The sequence below is a fragment of the Dreissena polymorpha genome, chromosome 5 (genome assembly GCF_020536995.1).
Source record: "Dreissena polymorpha isolate Duluth1 chromosome 5, UMN_Dpol_1.0, whole genome shotgun sequence".
Classification (NCBI taxonomy): domain Eukaryota; kingdom Metazoa; phylum Mollusca; class Bivalvia; order Myida; family Dreissenidae; genus Dreissena; species Dreissena polymorpha.
In genome coordinates, this window is record NC_068359.1 from 100,096,649 (window position 1) to 100,105,438 (window position 8,790).

The 8,790-nt window shown below is 33.0% G+C and overlaps 1 long non-coding RNA gene across 1 annotated transcript in view; it reads left to right on the forward strand.

Moving 5' to 3' along the window:
* LOC127880784 (uncharacterized) overlaps window positions 1-8,790 on the forward strand; it is a 153,489-nt gene extending 144,699 nt beyond the window's left edge. Inside the window, exon 3 of the long non-coding RNA XR_008049739.1 lies at window positions 8,654-8,790. This is a non-coding gene — a long non-coding RNA (uncharacterized LOC127880784). The remainder of the gene's footprint in view (window positions 1-8,653) is intronic.

Genomic DNA, 8,790 nt, shown 5'->3' on the forward strand with positions numbered 1-8,790 from the left:
TACTCTTAAGTATACTAACATGTACCCCGGTTACGGTAAATATACTAATACGTACCCGGGAAATATAAAGCTTAATCGGTCGTTGTCGGCTATTTTTATGTCCCCCACTATAGTAGTGGGGGACATATTGTTTTTGCCCTGTCTGTTGGTCTGTCTGTTGGTCTGTCTGTTTGCGCCAACTTGAACATTTTGCAATAACTTTTGCTATATTGAAGATAGCAACTTCATATGCTTGTGTATCTAATGAAGCTGCACATTTTGAGTGGTGAAAGATCAAGGTCATCCTTTAAGGTCAGAGGTCAAATATATGTGGCCAAAATCGCTCATTTTATGAATACTTTTGCATTATTGAAGATAGCAACTTGATATTTGGCATGCATGTGTATCTCATGGAGCTGCACATTTTGAGTGGTGAAAGGTCAAGGTCATCCTTCAAGGTCAGAGGTCAAATATATGAGGCCCAAATCGCTAATTTTATAAATACTTTTGCAATATTGAAGATAGCAATTTAATATTTGGCATGCATGTGTATCTCATGGAGCTGCACATTTTGAGTGGTAAAAGGTCAAGGTCATCCTTCAAGGTCAGAGGTCAAATATATGTGGCCCAAATCGCTCATTTTATGAATACTTTTGCAATATTGAAGATAGCAACTTGATATTTGGCATGCATGTGTATCTCATGGAGCTGCACATTTTGAGTGGTGAAAGGTCAAGGTCATCCTTCACAAGGTCAAGGTCATCCTTCAAGGTCAAACGTCATATAGGGGGACATTGTGTTTCACGAAGATAGCAACTTGATATTTGGCATGCATGTGTATCTCATGGAGCTGCACATTTTGAGTGGTGAAAGGTCAAGGTCATCCTTCACAAGGTCAAGGTCATCCTTCAAGGTCAAACGTCATATAGGGGGACATTGTGTTTCACAAACACATCTTGTTTTTAATAAAATATATTCACATTTATGTTAATTTTCTGTAAAATGGCCTCTATATTATTGAAACTCATACTCACAAAGCATGTTGAGGCAGTTTTTTTTAAATAGAAGTTTGTTTAAGATAATCGGTAGCGCGTTTTACGACATAGGATTTTAGGCGGGAATACAACTCAAGTACAGTCTAATATCGACCGGGTACGATTTAGTATATTTACCGTACCCGGGGTACATGTAAGTATACTTAAGAGTACCCGGGGTACACGTAAGTAGTACCCGAGTCGACAATGACCAATGCAGTCCATATTTAGGGATTAATTATGTCATGCCTGGGGTCGGGCAGCTTCCAGTACTTTGCCCGGAGTATTAGTCTTTAACTATATCACCTATTCACATGAAACTTCATATATGCATATATGGATAGATCTCACTTGTTCAGTGCACAAGAACTATAGCTATAGCCCCTTCATTACTTTTTTTATCTCACTTTTTTATTGTCTGAGTCATAACGTTATTACAATTAGACCCATTTACATCAAACTTCGAACAAAGGTAGGTTGTGGTGTATAGAAGTGCAGCGTTCAACAATCATAAGTCGAGAACTCTGGCTTGCATATTTCACAATTCTATGCCTTTGTTGGTTTCACATTTTTTCTTGGTTTCCTGTTTTCCTGAAACTACTAGTTCACGATTGAAAATTAAGGTTTTATTACATTTAGAAAGGAAATCATACTGCTTATATGGGTTATATCAAATATTTCAGTTGTGTGTGGTATTTTGTATTTTATACACAATAATGAAAAGTGATATAAGTCCTTGGTGTTATATGTCTGTTTGTTTAGAGGGAAAAAGACAGCACAGGAACTAACGTCTGGGATATCATATCCTTATCAGAAAACAAAACAGTTAATAACTGAAACTGCAAATATAACTCAAATGTATTTAAACATCATCGATTCTATTGGAGAAGTGGTGTGTCCCATAATTGAAACTAGCCAGTACAGTATGTTTCAAGAAGACTCCCGCATGTCTCTGCTAATAACGCTACCAGTGCACGGTGTTGTTAAAGATAAAAAACAAACAACTACAATAACAAAACAATGAACCTAACACACTGCCCTATTCAGGCATTTTGTGTAAAAAAAAACAACTTGTGGAATGTAACCGGTACACTAAGGTACGACATTGCACCGAAAATGTTTGCAAGCTAAATTTCTAGGAAAAAAACCTCCAAAACTGTTACACGGGAATAAACAGCAAAAGAAATACAATTCCGAATGACAATAATTATGCTTCCAATGTTATTGTCTTTCTGGATTGTATTTATCATCACACAACGTTTGGATTATCAAAAGGTAAATGTAATATATTTTCGAGATAAGTCACTATATTATTTATACAGTCTTTCAAAATTATGGAACGTTTTAAATTCATCTTTCCAGAAATAGCAATATGTGGGTCTAATCTCTTTCAAAAAGACATTTTATTCAACGTAACGTACCGAGTTAAGAAAATTCAAAAATTATAAATTGATTTTGACACCTTAAAAAGAAAACATCAATTATTTAATAAAGTTTGGTGTCTTTTACTCTTTATACAATGGAATATATTGCAATGGGTATAAACTGTTTATTGAAGTCTGATCGCCCCCTCCCTTCTCTGGTCAAACTCCCATTGGAGTTCTTTATAAATTGGAGTTAAACGGGGATCCCCCGTCAAACTCCCATTGGGGTTTTATTTAAATGGGGGATTGACGGGGTTCCCCGTGAAAACCCCGTTGGAGTTTAATGGATATGAGAGATGGACGGGATCCCCCGTCAAAACCCCATGGGAGAAGAAAATCTACAAACACTTTATTTTCTTATTAAAGTACATATTTCCCTCAATTATAACTTAAACATGTGTATTTGTAAACATTGAAACAGAAAATAAGCATAATATTAAAATTACATTTTTTGTAAAATATAGGTAAAATTCTCCCGTCTGGAAAAAACTCCCGTTGGAGAATTGCAATTTTTAACGGGGGAGCCAAAACTCCGTTGGGATCCAACGGGAGATGGCAACTTTATCATCAAATAACTCTTCTTTCCAAAAACATTTTAACTCTTTTTTTTTCAATTATATGTATGTACTCAATGCCCCCTACAAATATGCAAAATTTCATAACAATTGTTCAATAAATAAAAATAATAAGTTTGCAAATAATCTGGATTTGCAAACTTAATCTGGATACTGTTTTAATGCTAATTTATGAAAAAAAAACGTTTAAATTTTATCAATATCATGGTAATTACAACTAGATAAGGCAATTAGATCAGAAACGTGCATTAATTATATTAATGATCAACCCAGACATTTGTAGTGATTTATGGTCACAATTTTGATTAACGTTCTATACATGACCTGTCATAAAAGGTATTTTTTAGCCAGTACTACAATCGGCAATGATAGTCTGTATTGCATACATATTCCACCGTCTATTATCGATTCGCTTCCTCAAACTGAACAAATATTTAATGTTTACATCGCGAAACATAATGCATCTAGTTTCACTTTCGGTTTGGTTGGTTTTGTAAACACCGTAATTTCATTTTAAAAATTTGATGATAATGTGATTAAATAATAATGGAAAAGAAAATCACTTGGATAATAGGTCAAAATGCAACACAAATGAACGTTAATAGTGCTTTTAATATCAAAGTTTCGGCAAAAAGTTTGGCGCTAGTTCAACGCGCATCGTATACAGCCTCATAACAATAGACTGACAACCTTTTGGGTAGTAAAGTAGTAATACAAGGCAATATGGCGACCGTTAGCCACGAGGCCTATCTTACGGAGGAACTCGAGATAGCCGATGTATCACGATTGTGTACTCATTGGAATGTTTTGTTTTGAGCTATGTTATAGGCATATGTACAAAGACGAACAGTTTTTATTATTATCGTGATCACATGTGTTATAAATCTATTTATATCAAATTATTCCAGAAATCAGCAGTTTTGTGTTTGATTTCGTATATTGTTCCTGAAATATCACTAAAAGTCGTCATTCAAAAATGTTCATGCTTCAATTAAATCAGGAGACCCTTTTGTGTGTGTTTTAAAACAATAGTTAGACTACTATGTTGAAAATTATTTCAGTAGAGTAAAAATTCGAGGAACTAAAACCTGAAAAATCGACTTAAACAGTTAAAATTTAGTGGTTTTTAAACTACATAAACTGTACAAAATAGTGGTTTTAACCTAAAATCACACTGCGATCATTGCATTTTTTGTTTATAGCGATCTTATATGCAATTGTATATATGCAAACAATATTTGATTATTATAATGATCACATGTCTTATAAATCTAATTACTAGTAAATCAAATTATTCCAGAAATCAGCATTTTTGTGTGTGATTTTATTCATTTCCCCCCAAAATCACTAATAGATGGTGATTAAAAAAAGTCGTTGTTGGAATGCAACAAGGAGGCCTATTGTGTGTTTTTAAAACACTAATTAGACAAATATGTTGGAAATTGTTAACTTGGTAAAAAGAATTCGCAGAATTAAAAAGTAAAAAATGGGCAAATTCTGCTAAAAAATGCGAAATTTGGTTGTTTTTAATCCTTTAAAACAATACATGGACATTTTTTTACTCAATTATCAGAAAGGTTTTTGACACCCATTTAATACCCCAAAACTGAAATCCTGGGTAAATTTTCATGACGGAAAATGTCTATTTATTTAATTATTCCAGAAATCAGCAGGAAAACTTTCGATTTTGAGTGATTTTACCCAAAAGATCATAGATATGCACGGCTGTGACACTTAAGAAATTGGTTTTCTGGAAGGATATAAAATACCCGTTTCAAATATACAAAAAAAACTCTTGGCCTCAAAACTTGCAATAAACACCAGTGGGCTCTCGGACCAATGGGAACTATGATTATTTGCATTTTTATGTTGAGTCATAAACATCTTGAACATTAAATATTGTTTTATTACAGGTATACTTTGAATATCTGAACAGGAGTATCTCCAGAAAAGAAACAACGATAGTAGATGCAGGCAAGATTGTTTGTGAACCTTATATATTATTTTGTGTTTCTAACCTATTTTAAAAAACCTAAAATTTATAGCATTTGTTCAATTTTTTCGTGAGGTTTGATCTTAAATACGCGTATGTATCATTCACATTTCTTTCATTTGAAATGTATATGTACGACAAATATAACAAGTAAACCCTTATGTATGTGCTCGTTTTAAGAACATCCTGTCGAGGTAACGGTCAAGGTCACCTCAGATGACTTGTTTAAAGACATCGATGCCAATCCAAAGTTTAGAGAAAGACCGCGATCAATCAAATTGGTCTGCAACGGACCATACGGGACGCAGGTTCGAGATATTGCCCTTAGTTACACACCAGGTTATTTGATCGTACAGACGGACAAACCTTTGTACAATCCAGAGCAGATAGGTATGTCATATTGTTATGCATTAACACATATTGTAATACATGCAATAATGCGGAATGGTCTTGTCTTCTGTTATCAGACCGTCTTTAAAATGTATAGCACACATGAATTGTTAACTCTATTAATCTTTAATTTACTTGATCTCTAACACGATTTGTCTCCTTTCAATTCCGATAATGATTTTTTAAATTTGACTTGATATTTCATTACAACCATACAGTCAATGAAATTGTTATGTTTAGTTTTGTCTGCATTTCTATTATGAACAAAACATTATTATACATATTAATTTTTCAAAATTTGTGTTTATCGGTAAGCTCTAAATTTGCAGTAAATGTTCGAGTTTTGGCAATGGATGAATCTATGAAGCCAATCAAGGACAAGCAGTTGATCATTGACCTGATAGTGAGTAGATGTCAATAATTAAGTGAAGAAAATATGATAAGTGTTTCTCTTTATCAAATTTACTTTTAGTTCGAGACCAACCTAAAAAATATAATAAAACATATTAAAATGAAATTGTTGTAATAACTCAGGCAAAACCCAATACTCAATCATCAAGTCACAAAATATCTACCGGTTGAACTATTACTATAATTCATAACCCAGTGTCTGTTACTTACTGTATATGTCAAAGACCGTATCATATTCTAGTTTGATATTATATAATACTTCTTAACTTGGCAGCACATGCGCTTCATTAAATGCACTATGTAAATAAATGTAAAGCATTCATAAAATATTACTGTTTTTGGTGCCGGCATTCTTCATAGTTCAACCATGTCAAAAACTGTTGAAAAATATTGCGTTTTTTTTACTTGGTTCTGTTTAATCACATGAATGTTTTTTTTAAATATTGTGCAAACACCTATAAAAACACAGCATCAAGCTCAGGTCGATGTATACGAATTTAAAATGAATAATGTTCACGTGTAAATCAAAATCGTTTCAATATCATTTGAAAAGAACGAACGAACGAAAGCAACGGGACGACCAGTGTCAATGTATGCAGAGTAAGAGATTTAACTATATATATATATTATATATAAAACTGTTGTTTTTTTTACAACGTGTTTCACACGAATAATAGTTAGTGCATTACTTGTTGATTTGGAATGGAGAATACTAATGAGTGGCAGCCCAATTATCTGACTATATAGTTAAATGATGATGATTATGATTACACTATTGGTTATATTAAACTACTTTTTTAGTTTGTAAATATAAACAAAGGCAAGTCGTTTTAGTTTAAAATTAATAGACATAATATAATAATATTCAATAATATTCAATACATGCATACAATTAGAGATGGCAAAATTATTCGAATATTCGAATATTCGATTGAATGGTCAGTATTCGAATAACCGAATTGGTTATCGCATATCGCATTTTTTTTCAAACGTAATTGCACTAGTATTTAATGACTTGGGATCCGATTATTAATTGGCACCCGAAATCGTTTGAAAGTAACATGTTTGATGTGACGTTCTCGATCGTGTCAAACTGATAACGCGGCACGTAAACGCGGCCCGTATCAGCGTTAATTGCGTTATTCAATATACACACTCTAATAAAGGCCCCGAACTGTTGTTTGTCAATTGGGTTGCCAATTAACGGCTTCAATTGACTGGCGAATATTAATTAAGTTTCCGTGATCACAGTATGAACAGCCATTAAAATGTGATGTGTGAATTACTCAGTGCAATATACACACTCTAAGAAAGGTCCCGAGCTGTTGTTTGTCAATTAGGTGCCAATTAAAGGCTTCAATTGACTGGCGAATAATAATAAAGTTTCTGTGATCTCAGTTTATACAGACATTAAAATATATGAATTACTCAAATTTAACAAATGATATAAATTTAAAAATTAAATTTTCGGTAGAAAATGTCAGAACAATTATTTGATGATATCGTTATTTTAAAATTTTAAATAAAAATATAGGATGTTTTTCTTATATTTGTTCTTAAATATTCGGTGTACTTTGCATGCCTTATTGATATGTTTCTTTATATAAACATACATGCTATCGTTACTTTAACATTTCAAATAAAAAACAAGATAGGTGTTTGTCAGAAACATTATGTCACCTTTTGCGCCGCTATGAAGCTATATATTTGACCTTTGATCTTTAAGGATGGCCTTGATCTTGATCTTTCACTACTCAAAATGTGCAGCTTCATGAGATACACATGCATGCCAAATATCAAGTTGCTATCTTCAATATTGCAAAAGTTATTGAAAATGTTAAAGTTGGGGCAAACAAACAAACAAACAAACCAACTGACAGGACGAAAAAATATGTCCCCACTATAGAGGTGGGGGACATAAAAAAAAAATTGTGCCCGATTACAGTATCGATCATATTTAGTATTAGCCGACAGCGATACAATCATTCGATAGCAACGTTATAAACAGCCTCGTAAGCAGCAAACGGATATAACTTACAAAACAACACAGAACAAGTTTCACTCTTTTCTGATATATTTCGCCTAAATCGGCTTTTTCAAAGTTTGTTTTTACAATGACATTTTCTTTCTATTTCTTAACACGACAATTGTATATTCAATTGTATTTCTGTGTCAATTTATATTTAATATCCCTAATGGATACGAAACTGAGTAAAAGAAGTTACATCAATCAAGCTGTTTTATGCGAATATTCGATTGATGAATTTGCGAATATTCGAATACCGATATAGGTATTCGATGCCATCCCTACATATAATTTAGTGACGGCTATACTAATTAGCACTATTTCCACACAACCGCTGTGAGCGACTAGTTATTATTCATTGTGAGTTCATAGTTATCTCCTCCAAATACATGCAATCGCATTCCACATAAGCAAAGCATATGTATTTTTATTTTTTAATTTAGTGTTTAAAAAGCATGTAGTAATTAAAGAAATTGTGAATGTATGAATGGTGTGTGATTAGTTTCTTAAACAGGTACTGCCTTATCTCGCGTAAACATGCGTTTAATATGAACTCTCTAAATTATCTGATACTGAAATCAACATATACCATGTATGCCAATGTAAAGATGCTTGTGCGAGCAGCGGAAAAGTAAATTACACATTTGAAACTTTTAAATACAAAAAAAAACACATGATGTACATGACTACATGGCTTCTCTGCTAATAATATATATTGGCTTTTAGTATTCCTATATGTGCATATAGTTTGCATTGCGTTCGTTTTTGATCATTGGTGCACTTTGCATTGAAACTAGCAATCTAATGCAACTATCCTAAAGGTCAGTGTATGAAGCAAGTGGATCAGGAGCTCTTCGAAATGGCGATAAAAAGGTCGTCAGAGAAAGATGCTGTGAAAAGACAGAAACTTCGCAGCCCAGTCGAAGCTCTAATGGACTATGCATGCAACTTTGAAAAA